We start from the raw sequence: 23,664 nt of genomic DNA, 5'->3' as shown, positions 1-23,664 counted from the left end.
ATAGTCAATACCAGTAATTGACAGTAAACAATATAACACACATATTAAGGTATCCCACACTGCCGTATCTGATCAAATATCTATATATTGATCACTAATATACATTTTGAATCTTGATGTGTTGCCTGAGGAAAACATCCCATCCAAAAAATACAGGCCTAAATCATCTCTGAAGCGAAAAACTAAATAGTTCATTTTTATTAATGTAATAACACCGTCTCATCTTAAAAATATAAATTAGTGGCAACAGACAGCTGAAACAGATGTCCTGCCTTAAATAAAAGTCTTTGAGATCAGTTCACAGGTGGCGCTTGTCTTGCATGAGAAGGAGCAACGTGAGGTGTTCTAAAATGAGACATCTCAAAGGGTCCATGCTGTTTGTTTCAACACTGAACACGTGGCACAGATATCTGCATCTACAACTCCTCAGGAGCGGATAGAACTTTAGCCACTCAAAATTTAAATGTTGGCCGATGTTAAAAACAAGAAAAATGTTCCAACTGATGTCCTTTTTGGATGTCCCTTATGCACAATTTGGTAGTTCCAAACTGGTCCAAAGTACTTTTTTCGGATGAAAGCAAATTTTGCATGTCATTCGGAAATCAAGGTGCCAGAGTCTGGAGGAAGACTGGGGAGAGGGAAATGCCAAAATGCCTGAAGTCCAGTGTCAAGCACCCACAGTCAGTGATGCTGGTGTTGGTCCACTGTGTTTTATCAAGGGCAGGGTCAATGCAGCTAGCTATCAGGAGATTTTGGAGCACTTCATGCTTCCATCTGCTGAAAAGCTTTATGGAGATGAAGATTTCATTTTTCAGCACGACCTGGCACCTGCTCACAGTGCCAAAACCACTGGTAAATGGTTTACTGACCATGGTATTACTGTGCTCAATTGGCCTGCCAACTCTCCTGACCTGAACCCCATAGAGAATCTGTGGGATATTGTGAAGAGAAAGTTGAGAGACGCAAGACCCAACACTCTGGATGAGCTTAAGGCCGCTATCGAAGCATCCTGGGCCTCCATAACACCTCAGCAGTGCCACAGGCTGATTGCCTCCATGCCACGCCGCATTGAAGCAGTCATTTCTGCAAAAGGATTCCCGACCAAGTATTGAGTGCATAACTGAACATAATTATTTGAAGGTTGACTTTTTTTGTATTAAAAACACTTTTCTTTTATTGGTCGGATGAAATATGCTAATTTTTTGAGATAGGAATTTTGGGTTTTCATGAGCTGTATGCCAAAATCATCAATATTAAAACAATAAAAGGCTTGAACTACTTCAGTTGTGTTGTAATGAATCTAAAATATATGAAAGTCTAATGTTTATCAGTACATTACAGAAAATAATGAACTTTAAATTAAATTTAACAATATGCTAATTTTTTTGAAAAGGACCTGTATATATATATATATATATATATATATATATATATATATATATATATAGGGATGGATGGATATATATATATATATATATAGGGATGGATGGATGGATGGATGGATGGAATGGTAGAACAAACAAACAAACAAACAAACAAACAAACAAACAAACAAAAGGCAGAAGGATTGATAGAATGATAAAATGAACGATAGATAGCTTTACAGAACAAACGATAGAACGAATAAGCTCTTGATTTGCTCATGAAATATACCTGGACATTTCATGGCATTTTAGATGGGACTCACCCAGAAAGTGTAAGAGTGACATTGTGGTCCCAGTGCTGGGACTGTGACTCAAATTGCTCATTTGAGATTTTACAACATTAAAGAGCCCTTGAACTGTGTCCTTGCTCTGAGGAGACACCCTGCAGCTCTAACCAAGAACAATTAAATCACCCCTAAACATGTAACAGGCAAGTGTGGATTATGTCCAGAGAAATGCTGTTTGTTAAGATTGCTGGCCGAATCGGTTTCTTACCATCCCCAAAACAAGTTAAACAACCCACACTAGTTCACGCTTTGAACTCTGCTGCAACTGCAGCTGCCCACAAATAGAAAATACAATTTAATAAAACATTACTCAGTGGACATTGAACACAGAGTCCACTGCGCCCCGCTCCCGACTCCACACTTTCAGGAGAGGTTTTTGTTGTTTTCCCCTTTCTTTTATCACTACATTTCATCCTCTCTGCCTCCTTTAGTTTAAAAAACAACAATCTTCCCTTAACAGCTATGTCTAGAAAAAAAGGAAAGAGCATATAGAATAAACTTGCCTAGTTCCTAATAACTCCCCCAACTCTCTTCCCATCCATTTTGGAGCAGATCAAAGGTAATAATCCCCCATAATCCTCTGGTGTGCCTTTGCTGTTGTTATGGTCATTATAGGCTGCCACATTGTTGCTAAGCTATCATGATTGTTCAGAGGAAAGCTACACTGGCTCAGTTTCACAGTGTAATGCCTATTTCATGGATGGACAGCCACTAGGATAATTAGATGGGCCCAGAGCGGACACAGCAACAACGTGCTTCTCGGACAGAGAACAAGGCCTCGTTTTTGCCAACTAAGGGGTCAGGGAGGGTACAAAACACACTTTGTCAAGGAAGTATAACAACTGTGTGTTACTTCGATAGTTAGAGTGGATACAAAAATTAAGTGAAATCCTAAATGAAGAAACTAAGAAAAAAAGCATGAAAAAATAAAATAAATGAATAAATAAACTAGGTTTACACTTACCAAAGTGTTTTTGCATTGCAGTAGGCTTCATTTTTTTCTCTCTTTAGAAATATGACCCAAGCACTTCAAGAACAGTTTTAATGTTAATCTTCAAAAAGTGCAAAAAAAATAGTTCATCTCTCTTTTGCCCCAATTCAGATCATGGTAAGAATCTGAATTATGGCAAAAGCTGCCTATGAGAGTCTATGAGATTTTCTAAGATATTCTCATCTACATAAGTAAAAAAGAAAAAAGAAAACTGTACAACAGCTACATAGGTTGGCAATGGCATACGCTGTTTAGTAGTTACGGAACCATACGAGGATTGTAAAACTGTGACACATATGCAATCATAATAGCTGCTTTTGTCTTTGCCAGAGTTGCTGTCAGAGGAGCTGTTACTATTTGTTGGCTGCATGCAGAACAAATTCTTTGGATGGAAGAGAATGTAAATTTAAATGGCTTCTGCAGATTACAACTGTGTTTTGGTTAAATGATGAGGCGGAGCCAAGGTAAAGTTTTTCCACTTCAATTTTTTAAAAATGAGTACCATTTACATTTATGCATTTAGCAGACGCTTTTATCCAAAGCGACTTACATTGCATTCAAGTTACAGTTTTTACATTTTATCAGCTCTTGCTTTCCCTGGGAATCAAACCCATGACCTTGGCGTTGCTAGCGCCATGCTCTACTATTTGAGCTACAGGAAAGCCATTCTACCAATCTACAAGACTTCACTAAAGAATAACAGTGGGATTTATTCTCGATTCCTCACTGTACATCCTGTTTTTTTCCAATAAAGATAAAGAAAGTCAACTCACCATTAGAGGGGGGTACGGGGCCTCACGGCAAACTGGTCACAGCTATATAGGGGCAGAGTTGGAAACGTTCTCCTTTGGGCAGAAGCCCAAGTCCCATCTCCTTAAGATTTAAACCTCACCAGCTCTGTATAAGAGGCAGAAAACAAAAGAAGCTTATCAGAAGCATGATAACAAAAACAGCAGCCATAATTTTCCAGACCCTATCGTGAGCCAAACAAACTAGCATCTTGCCTGAGAGCCTATGTATAGCCTCACAAATCCCACAGGCACCTTCAGTGGCATGTTGCCGGAGGCTCCTAGGAAGGAGGGGTGTCTATGTGCAACCTTCATAGCAGTAAAAAAAAAACATGGAACACTACACATGCGATTTAATTAACACGTAACGTGTGCATTTACATGTCTGCACACATGGGAGACAAGTTTCTCTCTAGAGACATGATGATAAAGTGTGAGGGGGGAGAGAGAGAAGTGGAATATGAGAATAGAACAGCTGCCAACTTCTTGACATAAAAGCACCACAAAGCAAACAGAGCATCAATTATCTGATGGCACAGTTAGCTGTGTTTGCTGGGGCAAGAAGCACTATTAGTATTACCTACATTGGCTTATTAGGAAAATAACCTTTTCCTACAATTTTGCTAAGCTCCAAAAAAGTACCTATACATGAATACAGGGGCAAATTTTTGGATTAACTAAGACTTATGCTGCATTCACACCATATCGTAATTACCTACTGTAATTTCGAAATGACAACATGTGACATTGTACTTGGAGCTGTTTGCATCCTTGGACTCAGACACGGAACTATCGCACTAATGCTTAAACAATGAATCTGAGGTGGTCAGGTGGTACAAGTCATAGCTTTCTGAAAACTCCCAGTTCACAAATTGCAATTACAAGTTCTATGAAGAAGTGAATGCGTTTTACAAGTTGGTATATCGTAATTGTGGTAATTACGATACGGTGTGAACTAGGGGTGACCGCGAATAGTTGAAGATGTATTGCTTTGATAGGAGAAGCCTGATTCGACTCCCAGTCTTACAGTCGAATATTCACGGGCTGTTATGACCATGCCATTTTGGCTATATGGGGGTGCTCAAATGTCTGATTTCACATAGAACTACCGGTTTTCTCCCAATAAGTTAATATACACTATTAAGATAATGCTGTAAATAAGAATCTGAAAAGAAAGAAGCTTTAAATAAATATTTTATCATGCGTGAATAAATCCAACCACCCCTATAGACTTAAATTTCACTTTCCATAACTCGTGACCGACAGAGGAGCATCTTGGCGGCAGGGATTTAAATCTTTTACAAGAGTCAAATTGGCACCGGCAGAGAGAAAGACTGGATTTTTTCGATCAGGTAGGGTACAAGTGATTTCAAAACCTTTCAGCTGGTTTATATATAATCATGTATATATTATTTATAAGATGCATTTGGTTGAGTTGTACTGCAGTAAAACGATTCACTGTAGTACTACCGTGATCATCGCTTCAACGTGCAGCGTGAGCAGGACAAACAACAATGCAGAGTATTTATAACTATGACTGGACCGTCATATACATAACATTATAATGAGAACACTATTATAATAAAAGGCTATGATTTTTTTTAGTTTAGTTACCGTGTTTCTGCACGTTGTTGTGTGAAGAACCCGTCCACAAAAGGAGTTCATTCAGAGCCACGCAGACACGCTCATGCATTCGGGGCATTTTGTGAAGACAGCCTATAAGTCGTAATATTAACGTTATATTGTATAAATAAAGCGTATTTTATATGAGATAAATGATGAGTTAAATCCCAGTGATTAAAAACCTGCTATCAAATGCTTCATTCTACTGGTCATCTTCAGCGCGCACAGCTCAAACCTGAAATGCAGAACACGGTCATATACATAACGTTATAATGAGAGCACTACTGTAAAAATGTTATGAATTCTTAGGGTTTCGCAGACGTTTAATGTTAACGATCTTTTAATCAAAACATAAAACAATATTTACCCCTGTATCTGCGAGGCGTCTGTAACACATTTTCCCTGTGTGTTAACGTCAATAATTATGACTGTCGAATGTCTGACTTGACTCTTGGTAATGTAGGTATTTTGCCCCGCCCCCAAACATATGATTAGACTATCAGTCGACTATCTGCAAGATTCGAAAAATTCCAATTTGACTATGAAAATCCTTAGTCGGGGACACCCCTAGTGTGAAAACACCTATATTTTCATGCAGCCTCTTGCACAATACAATCCCAGTGGCCTCAACTTTTCCCATAGTGCATGATTGGTAAAATAATACATTTGCATCACCTAATCCATTCCATATGTTTGGCCTTTCTGACATAGTAAACTTGCTCTGTAGCGCACCTGGTGCAGCACTGAACTTGATGTGGAGTGCTTGGGTACCATCCCATGAAAGACAAGTCATGAAAAAAAAAAAGTATATCATTTTGAGAGCATATGTAATTTTATTTCACATTTGCTTTTGTTAACATTAGCTTAGGTTTAGGGTAGCTTCTCACCAGACTTTTAATTTTTGCGATACACTGCAAAAAATGCTTTTCTTACTTAGATTTTTTGTCTTGTTTCCAGTCAGAAAAGCATTTTTTTGCAGTGTATTTGTTGTGATACGTACAACTAGCGTAATAAACATTGTTTGATTCACGTTCATCTTTTTCAGACTAAACTGGATGAGAATTGAGCATTTCACTTAAATGAAACATGCAAAGCGACGTAATAATTTGCAGAAATGTATGTAAAAAATGTCAAATGTAAAAAAAAAAAAAAAAGCATATTTTTCCAGTGAGTCTGGCATTCGGTTGGCACTTTATTCCAGTGGCTATGCATATGGATAATGCATATGGATAAATAAACAAATCCGCCTCTGTGCCTTTAATCCCACATAAAGTGTAAATACAGTGGCGCTATCAAAACATTGCTCTGTTTGTTTGCGCTTCACATTCAGCTGACAACAGAAACATTTGCTCAACCAATGGAATGCGCTTAAGGCGGGGCTAACTGCTTGACTGACCAATGGCAGATGAGGGGAGTGTTCATGAAACCTGTGCGCACACAATCCCGTTTGTAATGCCTTTTTGGTAATATTGGTGGTGCAGAAATGCTTCAACTTTAAGTAGCCTATTTTTTCAGCATTTTACGGTTTCAGTTACTCTGCTTTTTTGCAAATGCACCTTCCAGACGGCTGCCGGAGGCTCAGGAGAGCAGTGGGAAAACAAACTTCTCGTCTTTCCATGCTGATATACTGCCCTATTGGGTGTATTGTGTGAGTGACACCTGAACCCCCTTACAGCACAGAGAATGGACACAGATACTGCAAACCATAGCCAAAACATGAGGCCTGACAGATGAGCTGCGCCTTGCGTTACCTGCAGACTGCGTGTGGGGGACATCTGCCCATGTCATCAGTACCTTTGCAGAGGAGATGAAGCATATTTTGCTTATATTTTGAGCTCCATCAAGTTGATTCTTTATCGTCTATTTTCGATCTTAAAAATCATTTTGCGTTTCTATAATGTTTGAATATATCCCCTATAGCATTCTAAAACAAAACCAATCAGAGCGCCTTGTTATCACTAGTTTTATTTTGATTTCTTGAGTCTGCTATTAGCTTATAGCCCGTTAGCATCGGCAGCGTGGCTGCCACTAATCTCGCTTACATTGCAAATACTCTATTCACACACATTACCATTGTTTCACGGTTACTTGCTTAAATGACGGATTTGTGTCTACCTTTGAGTGCAGGTGAGGACACATTCGAGCTGCATTCGGTGCAGCTGGAGCTGGAGGCCGTGGAGAAGCAGATCCGCGACCTGGTGGAGAAGCAGGCCCAGCTGAGAGAGCGGAGAGCCACACTGGAAACATCCCGGGCTGATGCTCACAAGTCCGGGGTAAGTATACAGCATGCTGCTAAAACTCCTCTACTCCGTGTGTTTCTCTACACAGACACTGTGCACCCAGGACGCGATCTTCCCAGATGTCCTTCACTCCGGCCCCGGGACGCCACGGACCCTGGGTGCACCAGCAGCGGAAGACGCGAGCCAGGCCCGGGCGACGACCTCTCCCCCTCCGGTCTTCGAGATCTCCACCCGGAACCACTTCGCTCCCCTCCGCGAGACGGAACGCGACGCTGTGATCGTCAGAGACTCCATCGTCCGGCACGTCCGTGCTACGTTAGCTGAAGGTAAAGTGCACACTCACTGTTTCCCCGGTGCTCGTGTTTTCGATGTTTCTGCGCAGATACCCGCGATCCTGAAGGGCGACGAAAGCATCGGTGCTGTCGTGCTGCACGCGGGGGTTAACGACCCCAGCTGCGGCAGACGGAGATACTGAAGAGGGACTTCAGGAGCCTGATCGAGACGGTACGCAGCACATCGCCCGCGACGACGATCATCGTGTCAGGACCGCTTCCCACGTATCGACAAGGACACGAAAGGTTCAGTAGACTTTTTACTTTAAACGAATGGTTATTGTCATGGTGTAAAGAACAGAAACTGCTCTTTGTTAATAATTGGAATCTTTTCTGGGAGCGTCCTAGGCTTTTCCATGCTGATGGCCTGCACCCCAGCAGAGTCGGAGCGGAACTCCTGTCGGACAACATCTCCAGGACGCTACGCTCCATCTGACTAGTAAGCCAATTCTCAAATAACTGCTATGATGACTTTTGTTCTACCCACTTAAAAGATAGAAGTACTTGCGTTGTCCAATCTATACAGACTGTGTCTGTTCCCCGAATAGCGAGGTCAAAATATAAATTTAATGCAGGATCTAGAAAAAATCTGATCGTGATTAAACCAGAAAAACGCAAAATAAATGAACAAAAACCATTTTTAAAGCTTGGCCTCCAAAACATTAGATCACTCGCACCCAAAGCAGTTATTGTAAATGAAATGATCACAGATAATAATTTTGATGTACTCTGCCTGACTGAAACCTGGTTTAAACCAAATGAATATTTTGGTCTAAATGAGTCTACTCCACCAAGCTACTGTTATAAACATGAGCCGTGTTGCAACAATAGTGATATTCTCAATGTTACTCAGAAAACAGGATACAGGAGGTTTAACTCATTCGAAATACTTCTGCTTAATGTTACACTGTTAGATATGCAAAAGATATCTCTCCTGTCTCTTGCTCTGGCTACTGTGTATAGACCGCCAGGGCCATATACGGATTTCCTAAAAAAATTTGCAGATTTCCTCTCAGATCTATTGGTTAATGTTGATAAAGTGCTAAATGTCGGAGATTTTAACATTCACGTTGATAACACAAATGATGTGTTAGGACTTTACTGACCTAATAAACTCTTTTGGAGTCAAGCAAAACGTCACCGGGCCCACTCATCGTTTTAATCATACGCTAGATTTAATTGTAGTCGCATGGAATTGATCTTACTGATATAGATATCGTACCTCAAAGTGATGATGTTACTGATCATTTCCTTGTGAAGTGAAGTGAAGTGACATTCAGCCAAGTATGGTGACCCATACTCGCAATTCGTGCTCTGCATTTAACCCATCGTGTTTGTATCGTGCATGCTGCGTATTACTGATATTAGTTATATGGCTCCGCGTTATCGTCCGGGCAGAACTATTGTTCCAGCCACCAAAGACAGATTCACAAATAAACTGCCTGATTTATCTCAACTGCTCTGTGTACCCATAAATACACATGAACTAGACGAAATGACTAGCAACATGGGCACTATCTTCTCTAATACATTAGAAGCTGTTGCCCCCCTCAAATTGAAAAAGGTTAGAGAAAAACGCACTGCGCCATGGTACAACAGTTATACTCATTCTCTCAAGAAAGAAACTCGTAATCTTGAGCGCAAATGGAGAAAAACTAACTTACTGTTTTTCCACGCAATTCTAAAAACTTCTATGTCCCGCTATAGACAGGCTCTAAAAGCTGCCAGGGAAGAGCATATCCACAAACTCATAGATAATAACCAAAACAATCCAAGGTTCTTATTTAGCACAGTGGCTAGATTAACAAATAAACAGACGCCACCCGATCAAAATATTCCCTCACAGTTTAATAGTAATGACTTTATGAATTTCTTTACTGATAAAACGGATAACATCAGAAATACAATATCAAATGTAGATTCTACTGCGTCTAGTATTTCAGCTTCATTCATCGCACCCAAAGAAAAACTGCAGTGCTTTACAACTATAGGACAGGAAGAGCTAAATAAACTTATCAGTGCATCTAAACCAACAACGTGTTTATTAGATCCTATACCCACTAAACTACTGAAAGAGTTGTTACCTGTAGCAGAAGAACCGCTTCTCAATATCATTAACTCATCGTTATCTTTAGGTCACGTCCCAAAACGAAGTCGTGGCCTAATGGTTAGAGAGTCGGACTCGTAATCGAAAGGTTGCGAGTTCGAGCCCCCGGCCGGCAGGAATTGTAGGTGGGGGGAGGGAATGTCCAGCGCTCTCTCCACCCTCAATACCACGACTGAGGTGCCCTTGAGCAAGGCACCGAACCCCCAATTGCTCCCCGGGCGCTGCAGCATGGCTGCCCACTGCTCCGGGTGTGTGTTCACGGTGTGTGTGTGGATTTGTTCACTACTCACTGCTGTGTGTGTGCACTTGGATGGGTTAAACGCAGAGCACCAATTTCGAGTATGGGTCACCATACTTGACAATACGTCACGACTTTACTTTACTTTACTTTTTTTTTTAAAACCATTCAAGCTGGCGGTTATTAAGCCTCTTATTAAGAAACCACAACTAGATTCTAATGAACTGGCAAATTACAGACCCATTTCAAATCTTCCATTTATGTCTAAAATTTTAGAAAAAGTTGTGTCTGCTCAATTGTGCTCCTTCTTGCAAAATGAAGAATTTCAGTCAGGTTTCAGGCCTCACCATAGTACAGAAAACTGCACTTGTTAAAATTACAAATGACTTGCTTCTTGCTTCAGACCAAGGCTGCATCTCATTGCTAGTATTACTTAGTGCTGTGTTCGACACTATAGACCATGATATACTCATAGATCGATTACAAAACTATACTGGTATTCAAGGGCAGGCTTTAAGATGGTTTAGATCCTACCTGTCCGATCGCTACCACTTTGTTCATTTAAATGGGGAGTCATCTTAATTATCACCAGTAAAGTATGGAGTACCAAAAGGATCTGTCCTAGGTCCTCTGCTATTTTCAATGTACATGTTGCCCCTTGGTAATATTATTAGAAAATACGGGATTAGTTTTCATTGTTATGCTGATGATACTCAACTATATATCTCAACAAGACCAGATGAAACTTCTAAACTATCTAAGCTAATAGATTGTGTAAAAAATGTAAAAGATTGTATGACCAATAATTTCCTCCTATTAAATTCAGATAAGACATGAGAGATATTACTTATTGGACCAAAAAACAGTACACAGAATCTTGTGGATTATAATTGGCAACTAGACGGGTGTACTGTTACGTCCTCTAAAGTCAAAAATCTGGGTGTTATATTAGACAGCAACTTGTCCTTTGAAAATCATATTTCCCATGTTACAAAAACAGTATTCTTCCATCTTAGAAACATTGCCAAGCTTCGAAACATGCTACCTGTTTCTGATGCAGAAAAGCTAGTTCATGCATTCATGACCTCTAGACTGGACTATTGTAATGCACTGCTAGCTGGTTGTCCTGCATCTTCAATAAACAAGCTACAGATAGTCCAAAATGCAGCGGCTAGAGTTCTTACCAGGTCAAGAAAAAATGATCATATTACACCAATTTTACAGTCTCTGCACTGGCTACCTATTCTGTTCCGTATCATTTACAAAATATTATTACTTGCCTACAAGGCCCTAAATGGTTTAGCTCCTGCTCCTAACTTGTCTTCTACCACGCTATAATCCAACCCGCTCCCTAAGGTCGCAAAACTCTGGACTTTTGGTAGTACCTAGGATAGCAAAGTCCACTAAAGGAGATAGAGCTTTTTCACATTTGGCTCCCAAACTCTGGAATAGCCTTCCTGATAACGTTCGGGGTTCAGACACACTCTCTCTGTTTAAATCTAGATTAAAGACACATCTCTTTAGCCAAGCATTCACATAATGCATCTTATAATCTTGTACTGCAGTTATATCTGATCAAATGTACATTATTATTATTCTTTAGCTTGGGTTGAACAAATAATTTTTGCTTAGATGGAACAGCAGCTACGCTAATTATGTCTCTATTTGTGATTAACATCCCGTGGTAACTAGGAATTACAGAAACTTCAGTCTGGATCCAACCCTTAAATGATCTGAGATGACCGAACACCTGAGAAAAGATAATGCCAACCCCTCAGAGGACCTCAGAGGATGCCAACGCTCAGACAACATACAGAATTACCAAATTTTGCCATAAGTTAAATATATTAAGGTTCTGCCATATATAAATATATTGTGGAAACTTAATTTCCTGTAGAGTTGCTTTGCAATGATTTGTATCGTAAAAAGCGCTATACAAATAAACTTGAACTTTTCAAAAAAAGGGATCTGGAATCTATATATGACAAATACGTGATTCAACACATGCAGATTTTAAAGTGGGTGTGAAATTTGAGTGGGTAAACAAAGTATCGTTCAGTATAGCCAGATGCTGTCTGAACATTTAGAAAGAAAGTGAGACAAAAAGAATGTATTGTGTTTTTCCAGTAATGGCAATGAAAAAAAAAAGGTTTAAAAAAAAATTATGTTTGAGGAATGACAGTGCACTTGAGGTTGCAGAACAGAATGTTAAAGTCTATTCAAGTAATGAGTCTTTAATTTACTCAGAACCACCATTCTATAAGCCCACAGGGAACACATGGTGAATTAGCCTTCTGGGTTAGCCTACAAATTAACATCATGACTAAACAGCTCTATTCCATTTGGATACATTTGTGGTTCAGAAATTACACATTTCACCTGAAATGCTTGGAACTGTTTTTGTTCTTTAAATGTTTAATGTTTATTATCATTTTAAACTACTCTGTGTGTTAATTTAAGAATAATACTTGCTCTATAAGACGTAACATTGCCATACACCTCTTTAGCAACAAGAAATATTTTTCCCATTGATTTTCAACCAAATCAACCAGATACAAAGTACATTAAATCCCAATACTACAAACTAAGGTGCACGACTGAGTGCTAAAAGCTAAAACGAAAAAAGAAATAATAAAACAATTCCATGAAGCAGTGCAAATGACAATCGAATTAAAAAAGACTAGAAAAATACAAAGCTTTAAAGATGTTGATTATAGATACAGAAACAAAATATTAGAGTCAATCTCCCTACCCTAAACTCTCAAACTACTTACAATGCATATTTCACATTTACAGCAAAATATGCAAGTATACATATACGCAAGTATCTAAGATTGAGAGTGAAGAGAGACTGACCATGTCTTTTGTAGTGAATCATGGATGTAATAATGCGCTAAAGAGATCTTTTGGCACAATTTGTTAATTGCAATTCTCAGATTGCTGGAGATTTTATTGCAGAATCATGGATTTAGAAATACATTTTTAGATATAAAGAATATTTTTTTTAATAAATAAAATAATTGCTGGCTGATGGCTATAACAAAACTATATCAAATTAATAAATAATCTCATATCTCAGTATAAACTTAAGTTACTGTTAAAACAGTTCCTCTAAGGAGAAAATTAATGGGATTTTTAGTTCTGGAACCTGGCTGATGCTCTCTACATGCAGCTCAGGAACAAATAATATGAATGTACAATTATGTGCAATTCCAATGCAGCAACAGAGAGGGAGAGAGAGACTCGCATGCTCTCACCCACAGTAATTTTCCATATAGGCATATGCATATTCTTGTAAACATAAAAACAAATGGCATGCTTAAAGCATAGAACATACATTTCACACCCACGCAAACAGACACATCAACTGCTTCAGTGAGACGAGACGCATTCTGAGCAACACGGAGCAGGATGTACAGTAATTGGCGAGGTGCGGAGGTGCAGCCAAGGCTCAGCATCATGCACACTGATCTCTCTAAGGTCCTGCAAGGAATAAAAAGCAGTTTATGCAGGTCATTGTACACATATACACTTATAAAAGTTTTGAAGCATGGCCCAGTGGTTAATGCACATGTTCTGAGACACTGAGCCGTGGAGCTCATGTGGGTGATGCAGGTTTGAGCCTGGTTCACAATCACCAAAAGTGCTTCCATTCATAACCATGGCCAAAAATAAAATGTAAGAAAATAAATAATGAGCATAACAAATAAAACAAATGAATGAATGAATGAAAATAAAGTACAAATAACAGTTAGTAACAGTTTAGTAAACCTAAAAACAAGGTGAACAAATAATTTAATTAAATAAAAATGTGCAAAACTTAAAAGGAAAAATAACAAAAATATTACAACTAAAAATGAAAAAAGCAAATAAATACAATTTAAAAACAATAAGCAAAATAAAAGTGTAAATAACAAATATTAAAAATCTATAAAAAAAATACAAAAATTTTAAAACATGCTATAAATATAAACAAAAATAAATTAAGCAAATAAAATAAAAAAATATATATTTTAAGTTTATTTTTAAAAAAATTAATAAAACGAGAACAAAAATAATGTAAGACCACAATCCCCTATAAAAACAGCAGGTGAGTGAATGATCCACAAATTCCAGACAAAACCGCCACCTAGGGTGTTGTCACATGTCCCTGTTGATCTGGGCAACTACATTTTCTTCTGTGTATTTTATTCAGCATGAAGAAGAGATGGTTAACAGAACCATCTTCTGTAAGCCTCAGCTCTGGTCTGATTATAAAAATCTGTTGATGCATAAGAAGCATATATATGTATAACACGAGGATCACCATGGTAACAAGACAGACACACAATCAGCAAGCAAATGAGAGCATGCCTCCAGTGTGCACCATTAAATCAAAGGATGTCACAGTGCCTGTTAACAATTGTCAGTATACTCTGTCAGGCACTGAAAAAAGAGGAAAGGAAGTGTGATTTTCCTTTTTTTGTAGTAAAAAGACAAAGATAGGAGGGCTTGTAGATTGGATGCCAGCTTGATCTCACCTTCTTTAAATGACTCAGAAATAATCTAATCTAAGAGTGATTGCTATAGCGGTGATCAGCATCAGGGCTCGAGTGACATTTAAGTTAGCCTGTCATCAGATAACATCAAAGGCAGTGCTGTAGTTATCCATGTAGGGGATAACAATCAAGGCTTCAGACAGCAGGTATCTAACATCTCTCATTTCAGCAGCATTACTGAAACAACATCTGGTGTGCTGCCGCCCCGTATCTGACTGTCCCTCTAGTCAAACGGCGAGGAGTGGGTGGACGGTGGGATAGGGAGATTGTTCACTTTGTCTAAGGGCAGCCCTTGACTCCTACACAGGCGACGTAATGGACCTCAGTACGTAGGCAGAAAGAATGTGAAATCTGTCACACATGTAAATTCACTCAGAGAGATGTTAGGAACAAAACTGCCATTATGTGAAGAGACAACACACAGTCTGAGTTAACTAGATTTGGGCGGTGAGAACACATTTCGGTGACACATTAAGAAAACAGCGGGAGAGAGAAAGAGACAGAGCTGAAAGTTGACTTTGGTTTAATGTTCAATATAGTATTCCTGAATGTTAATTTTTAACAATAAAAATAAAATGAATACTATATTAATATAATTAGTGGCACTATATTAGTTTTTATTATAGAAGGACAAATGAATAAAGTATTATATAAAGTCTAATACTGTGTGTGTGTGTGTGTGTGTGTGTGTGTGTGTGTGTGTGAGAGAGTGTGAGTGTGTGTGTGTGTGTGTGTGTATATACGCAAGACATGCACAAGACACACTTACTAAGACATGTATATGATTGTATATGATGTATATGATTATATATGAACACTGTTTATATGATTATATATGTGCATTAATATAATAAAAAATATTATTTAGATAATATATAATTATATAAAAATAGTACAATCGGTGCTTTCTATGTTTTTATTATACAAGTTATCAGTTTTTATTATAAAAGAAAAAACTTAAGTCTAAGGAGAATAATTATAAAAACAATATCTTATATATTTTACATCATAATTTAAATAAATAAATATACACATACACATATATACATACATACATACATACATACATGCATACCACACACACACACACACACACTTGTAATTCATAATTTTTTTGTGTGCATATATAATTAGAGGTCGACCGATATGGGTTTTTCTCTGGCCGATGCCGATATTTAGAAATCAGGGCAGCCGATGGCCGATATATGATGCCGATTTTTTGGCCGATTTTCTCTTTTTTCCCTTCATCTCAGCGATGTTCATTTCTTTTCAGTAATTTATCAAAATATTTATAAGGTTTGCGGCATGGTTAAAATATGCTGCGTGTATAAATTTTTTTTTGTTTTTTAGAGAGAGAGAGAGAGAGAGAGAGAGAGAGAGAGAGAGAGAGAGAGAGAGAGAGAGAGAGAGAGAGAAAAGTCGCGTATAAGTAACATTTTATTATTTCATTCAGAAATAGGCCTAATGCCGACGTGAAATGTTTGCAAACATTATAGTAAACACTGTAAACATAGCTAGGCTATTTTAGTTCTCCTCACTCCACAACAAATGCTTTCAAATAACAGTATTTAGAAAAGAACAAGAATTAAAAATATAAGAAGCGAGTTGACTCAGGTTGCGTGCGTGCGTCAGGCCTCGTCCATATTGCCAGATGAGCTCATGAGAGACTTGCGGAGCAGAACCGGACGCGAGGCCGTGAGTATAAAAGTGTGTGCGGCTCGTCCGGGAGACGCGGGAGACGCGCAGCGTGGGGCAGAGCGGAGCGAGTATGAGAAGCATTCAGAGACACGGGCTGTGTGTGCGGTCTTCTGAATTAGCGAACATGCAGTATGTTTTCTTTAGTTTTAATTTGCCTAACTTTCGATCTGACCCTACCAGGTAGTTCTCTCTTCAAAAAGATAGCAGGCAGAGGGGGACATCACAGGGTTATCCGTTGTGCCAGTGGAATGGCAATCTGCTAGCCGCACGAGGCAGCATCACGTGTTGCTTGCAGACACGCCTGTATATTAATCGGCCTAATTTGCAGCACAATCGGCCGATGCAGATTAATAAAAAAATGCCAAAAATCGGTCGATCGATCGGTCGCCCTCTCTATATAATTACATAAAAATAATCCTATCACTAGTGGCACTTTATTAGTTTTTATTATTAAAGTCATTAGCTTTTATTATATTAGAACAAATTAATAAAATCTGGAGAAAAAATCAACTATTTTCTTACATATTTTATATGATAATTTTTTATATATACATACACACACACACACACACACACATACATAATTCATGTAATTTATGTGTGTATTCAGGCAGTACATTATGCAAAACAATCATGGCACTTTCAAATTTGTACTTTTAAATTCAATTGAATTCAGAAACAGCAAATAGAAAAACCGATTACATTATGGATGTCTGAAGGCATCTACAACAGCCTCATAATGTGTGACCCTTCCTACAATCCAAGACAAGCCATATACACAACATTCTGAGCACATGACAATCCGGCAAACACACTGCGAGTGAGTCTGTCACGTACACACGATGACTCACAATAGCTGACTTCTCCAGCAAAGTTCTTACATCCACAGCATATCAAACAGAGAGGAACATAGACTGGATTATATTACTTGGCTGCCTAATATAATCTTCTAATATCAGATACTTTTAATGTGACAGCAGGGAGATAATAGGAAGACTGAGGTATTCCTTCGCCTTCGAAGTTCTGCCGTTTTTGGTTCGACTGCACCCTTTCACACTGTGGGCTTTGTCCAAAGTCCCTGTTGAAGTGGGGCAAAAAATGAGGTGTAATGGAATGCAACAATGAGGATAATGAGGGCCAGCAAGCCACCGTTCTCAAAGACGGCCTTATGTCCAGCCATGAATAGGTCCCATCCAAGGCGCCAATTCAGGCTCCGACTAAACAAAGAGAGAGACACGTGTCCCACCACTTGGTACGGCCCAATTCACGAGCCAGCTGATAACGAGAACGCATGTCATGCCTGCCCTTCTATTCTTTTCAAGTCTCGTGGTTTAAATTAAAAAACGGTCTTGTCTCATTACTTCAGACTTTCATTGTATGAAAGAGTTTTTCTTTGAATGCACTCAGGAACCTTTGAGGACTTTGACATTATGCTGGCTTGAGATTCCGCCGCCATTATCAAAGGTATAAAAAGACATTGTTGCTATGCATTTTTGGAGATCTTTAGGAACTCACAAGACTGGATGCAGCTCTACGAAAAGCTCCGCCATGTGTTGAGCTACTTTTAGCAGCATAGGGGTACTTGAGGATGGATGACCCTAATTCCGCTGGGACATGCAGGGATGGAGGAGAATGGGGAGGGGAGGGTAGGGGCCCTGTCATTCCTAGATGAGGCGGATAACTCAAGTCTAGACAAACACTTGGGCCCAGGGCTCAGGATCCAGCACGAGGGTCGGGAGGGGGGATGCGGCTGGCATCCTGGAAAACCATCTGCCTCGGAGCTGATAAATCTTGATTACAGCATGTTGGGAATTAGGGGAGGAGAGGATGGAAAGATGTAGCACCAGTCTATCTATCTTTTGTAGGACGTGTGGGGCTGAGGGTAAGTTTGACATGCTCAAACAGCTGCCTTGAATTTCAAACAAGTGATGAAAACGTGATGGAAACAAACAAGGTAACTGCAAGAAAAGCAATATTATACTATCAAAGTCATACTTGGGTTATAAGGGATGTTTATTTTTATGATAAAAATGCCAGTACTGTTCCATCGACACTTTTGGACACATCGATTTTTCTTTCACTTTTAAAAAGGAAAACCACCTTGAATTCCCACAAAAATAAAAAAAAAGCAGATGAGTCATATGGACCACTTTTTTTGTATCTTTTGGCGCTCAAAGGGTTAGGTTCACCCAAAACTGAAAATTCTGTCATTAATTACTTACCCTCATGTCGTTCATCTTAGGAACACAAATTAAGATATTTTTGATGAAATCGAGAGCTTTCTGACCCAGCATAGACAGTAACGCATCTGACACGTTCAAGGCACAGAAAGGTAGTAAGGGCATTGTTAAAATAGTCCATGTGACATCAGTGGTTCAACAGTGCACAAGAAAAAAAATATTTGTGTTTATTCAACGATTTCTTCTACACTGCCTTTCATCAAAAATATCTTAATTTGTGTTCAGAAGATGAACAAAGGGTCTTAAGGGTTTGGAACTACTTGATGGTGAGTAATTAATGACATAATTTTCATTTTTGGGTGAACTATCCCTTTAACATCCCTGATAACATGCATTTAATGTATAGAAAACTGTAGCTTCAGATTCAAAAATAAGATGATGATTCAAAATATCTTATTTTGTTTTCCAAAGAAGAAAAAAAAAATCATATGGGTGAGTTGATAATGACAGAAATCAAATCTGAACTTTAATATTCATGAATACTACAAGAAGGCCTCCCCAATCCGTGACTAAATATATCAAAACTATTTTCAATCTAAGTTTTGACACAGAAGTAAAAAAACGATGCCCTGTCAGATATTAAGATGAGAAACGTATCACGAGTCCACATATCTATCAGGTTTGAATCACTGAACAAAGGGACATTCTGTATTTTGTTATGTAGTATACTCAATTACAGAACCTGTAATTTCCTCACAAGGTCAACATGTAATCTTATTCCAAACAACAAAACGGCAGTGACAAATTCACTGGTCGCTGTCCCTAGAGCTAAAAACATTCATCACAACAAAAACAGTATTACATTTGCTGCCCACTAGGCCACTACAGGCATCCACTGGCTACATCAATGCATCGCAACCCACTTTTAAAAACATCCTGATCTGCTTTGTCTTTCAGGGCACCTGCTGTGACTTCAGGCTTGTGGATTTACTGACTTTAACACCCAAAGCAAGGAGGGTAAGAGAGGGGGCCAGTGGCAGGGCTGCACAGATCAGGCTCTACTGTATAGAGACCAAACAAAAAGAGTTAACAAGAGCTGATGTAGACTGACTATTGCTGTACTGTAATACTGGATTTGTAAAATATTATGCGATCAATAAACTAGTAATCTCTTTAATAACAGCATCAACCTGAATGGGGAGCTTACTCAGTTATATGCCAAATGAAAAAAACTAAACAAAAAACATAAAAAAAAAATACAAATTAAATAAAATCAAAAATTACAGACAAAATAAATAAAATAAAGCATGTAACCGTGACCGTCAGCTATTTTTGAATAATAATGATAAAAGTAATAAAAATAATTACATTACAGATTAAATAAAGAGATAAGAATGACAAAAGTATAAAAAAAACTATGCATTACAGATATAATAAAGCATGTAACAGTCAGCTATTTTAGAAAAATTACGATTATAGTAATAAAAAAACTAAAATAAATAAATAAAAGTACAAAAATTAAAACTTCACATTACAGATGAAAAACACGTAGGCCTAAATAAAACATGCAACGTAGTTGGCTATTTTAGAATAATAATGCTAAAATTATAAATGTAATGTCACTAAAAATAATTATACATAACAGAAACTTTATTTATTTAATCTGTAAAAGGAACGCTCCACTTTTTTTGGAAATAGGCTCATTTTACAACTCCCCAAGAGTTAAACAGTTGAGTTTTACCGTTTTTGAATGCATTCAGCCGATCTCCGGGTCTGGCGGTAGCATAGATCATTGAATCGGATTAGACCATTAGGATCTCGCTCAAAAATGACCAAGGTGTTTAGATTATTTTCCTATTTAAAGATGGACTCTTCTGCAGTTACATCGTGTACTAAGACCGAAGGTAAAACTCAACTGTTTAACTCTTGGGGAGTTCTAAAATGAGCCTATTTCCAAAAAAAGTGGAGTGTTCCTTTAAGCTTCTCTGACTCATTAAAATGTCAAGGATTAAAACTTAATGGAATTGTACAATTAGCATTTTAATTCAATTATTTAATCCAAAATGATTAGCCTGTCAACTATAAATGCGAAAATAAGTAGCAGGTCAATCATAATGATGATAATTTACATCTGAATTATTACTGCCAAATTTAAAATAGCCAGTTAAAAGCTGAAACTGGGAAACCATTATATATCTTTTGTGAAATGCTTCTTGGTTTTATTAGCAAGCATGAATAGATGGCAATTTATTTCCACTTCCTGTGTTGAACCAAACTGCAATATACCCTCTCAAAAACCTGCCATCCTTTCAGGGATAAGGGGGACTCAAAAGGACACCCGCCGGGCCGGAACACCGCGAGACATTTAATCCAGATCTTTCAGATCATCAGTTCAGTAGGACAAACAAAATTGTGCTTTACATCCATCTGTGCCAGAACAAGCTTTAACTTATGAACCTTAAAAACTGCACTAAAATCCCAGTCTACAAAACACTGCAGTTGTAGAGTAGAGTCACGTTAACACATTTGAGAGAAGCTGTCAATATACTGTCAAAGAGCTGTGGAGTTCTGAACATTACACATATAAAACATGCCCCTAATTTGGCAGCAAAATAGGAGAAATGGAACAAAATTAATTACCGTAAATGATAAACCAACCGGTTTCCAGGTAATGTTACTAAGGTTGCTGCTGTTAGCTGAATTACCAAGAAAAAAGGCGTTAGAGTTGTATTAAACAGAGGCACTGCTTCAGAAATGGTGCTGAATTGTACTTTCAAAGGGAACAGCACGCATTAGGTTCTTCAAAGTGTTCTTGAAGATAAAAAAAAACATCAGAATGGAGGCCTGTAGGAGACAACAGATGCTGAAAGTGTGGCATTTGAAAAAGGGCTCTCTTGTAAACTCCTCCTCCTAAATGCTGTCTCATTACATCAATTTCTCATTACAGCATCAACCAGGCGGAAAATTGCAATTTCACACTCAGCCCTGAATGACAATGTAGGTCAGCCTTGGAGCTCTTGTATGTGCAAAGAGAAGGTCAAAGGTCACACTAGATGGAAGTTAGGAGGACAGCGTGATCTTGAGCCAATTGTTGGGTAAGCTAGACTTTTAACTAACTTTGTTGCTCATTCCGGCCAGGAATCGGCTTCTTATACCGGAAGAAACCATCTGAATGATACTATGAGCAGAAAATCTGCTAACCATAGTTCAATGCAAAATGAATTTTCCCACAACATTCAGGGTATAGTTCCACACTAGCAAAAGACAGTCGATAAATATCATGTCACGACGTGTCGAGAAGGCAGGAACTTCACCGCAAGGATCATAACAAACAGCGATGACACATAGAGGTAATACGAAACCGCAAATCCATCACTAACTTCATAACAACTCAGTCACCTAGCACTCTTGGCAAGAAACATCCCTTCACCGAACCTGAAATAAGCCATTGTCACGGTCGCTTTCCAAATCTTCTCTGAAACTAGATCCTTCTGTCTCCTCCAGGTGTGTGTAGATGTGAAAAGCTTGTTTGCTCTCACATACTAAGTGCTTGGACCATTGACTCGAGCAAAATACACATCAATCAATCACAATCTATTTAAACAAGAAGCCAAGGAAAGTTAAGACTTGAGGCTACTAATTAGATACTTTGGAATGCATAACTATGTTGATATTTGAGCTGATGTTAGTGAGTCATATGAATCCATTCATCTCATAATAGTAGGAAAGAGACGCAGGAACATATAACGCAATACAAGACCGACTAGAAACACAAGCAACTACCTGTACACATCTCCTGATTCCGGAAATGACTAAACTAAATATATTGTGATGAAATTAATAGAAAAAACAGGACTTTTTCAGCCAATCTAGAGGGGAAATGAGTCACACAACAAAACTACAGACAAGACATGATTTGAAAAGACCTGAATAACCTGAAGATGACACACCCAAAGCTCAGTGCAGAGTTTACTGCTCCAAACCAGACACTTTTCATTTGGTTTTCACCAAATAATAGTCAATATAAATTCATTTACATTTAACAATTAAAATGATCACCATAGTGGGTCTTTTCTATTTAGTTTTCATCTGTCTTGAAATCCAGTTTTCATCATTAACTTTCTTGACAACATTATTGTCTGCATATGATGACAGTCATGTGGTCTTCATTTAACTAAAACTAATGCCTTGATTTACCTTCGTAACTTGCAAGCGGATTTGTCCCACAGATGATTTCTGGGAGGTATTCCTCTGAGAAACCGGCTGCATGATCGCTCTCCTGAGATGTCTTCATTTGTGGTGAGAGGTGCAACAGAGACGTCTCTCTACAACTCAATTAAGGACTCATTAGCATGTCCATTAGAAGGCGTCGCTCCTCCAGTCCGCTGATTCTCCGATTCATCAATTCTGACCTTGAAGGACATTTAGCCTTGAAATGCTCACTCGTAAAACAGTAAAAGGCTTTACCATCTCTTAAACTACTTTTGGTGCTAGGACAAGCTATTGGAAGTATAATCAGTAAGTGAGCCAGATGTTATTTCAGTCAATAACTCAAGCTGTTAAGTAGTGAGTTTGTATGTCTTTGTCCAATTCGTAAACAGAACCAACTACTTCGATTACTTTTGACCTAACTCGTTTATCACATTGATTTAAATAGGATAATCTTGTACCACATTGACATAGAAATACAGAGAGTAAGAAAAAATATTCCATTTGTTGTTATTAACAATGCGAAGTGCATTCAAAATTACATCAAGGTTTCCCAAACTGGGGTTTGCGAAGTATACTGAGTATATAAGCAATAGGCTATTTTAGAGATGAAAATGAGGAATTGGGGAGAATCAATAAATTACAAATAATTTATTGCTATTGTGTAAATAATATGCAATCATGTAATGCACAAAAAATAACTGTAGTCTGATTATGAGTATTTTCAAATGTAATTTAATCTAATTACTACCCAGCTCTGATTATAATAGAATTTATTTTGACATGGTGCTGTAGATTCAACAACTATATCATATTTAAAGAAAGCACAAGACTCAAAACCGATACAGATTTACGATATTGATTTTTAATAACTGATTATTAAATATCCAAAACGGGCATACCACTACTAATAATATTTTTCAGAAAATAAAATATATATTTTTTAGTGATATAATTATCAATAATAATAACAACATTAATAATTTATATTGTAAGATTAGATTGTTTA

At 38.1% G+C, this 23,664-nt stretch overlaps 1 protein-coding gene across 1 annotated transcript in view; it reads right to left on the bottom strand.

The window, feature by feature from the left end:
• Positions 1-23,664, bottom strand: part of tanc2a (tetratricopeptide repeat, ankyrin repeat and coiled-coil containing 2a) — a 146,216-nt gene that overhangs the window by 101,827 nt on the left and 20,725 nt on the right. Inside the window, exon 2 of the mRNA XM_079379852.1 lies at positions 3,476-3,599. The gene's annotated coding sequence lies outside the window, so the exon portion shown is untranslated. The remainder of the gene's footprint in view (positions 1-3,475; positions 3,600-23,664) is intronic.

The sequence above is a fragment of the Barbus barbus genome (assembly GCF_936440315.1).
Source record: "Barbus barbus genome assembly, chromosome: 3".
Classification (NCBI taxonomy): Eukaryota; Metazoa; Chordata; class Actinopteri; order Cypriniformes; family Cyprinidae; genus Barbus; species Barbus barbus.
This window is presented reverse-complemented; position numbering and strand designations above follow the sequence as displayed.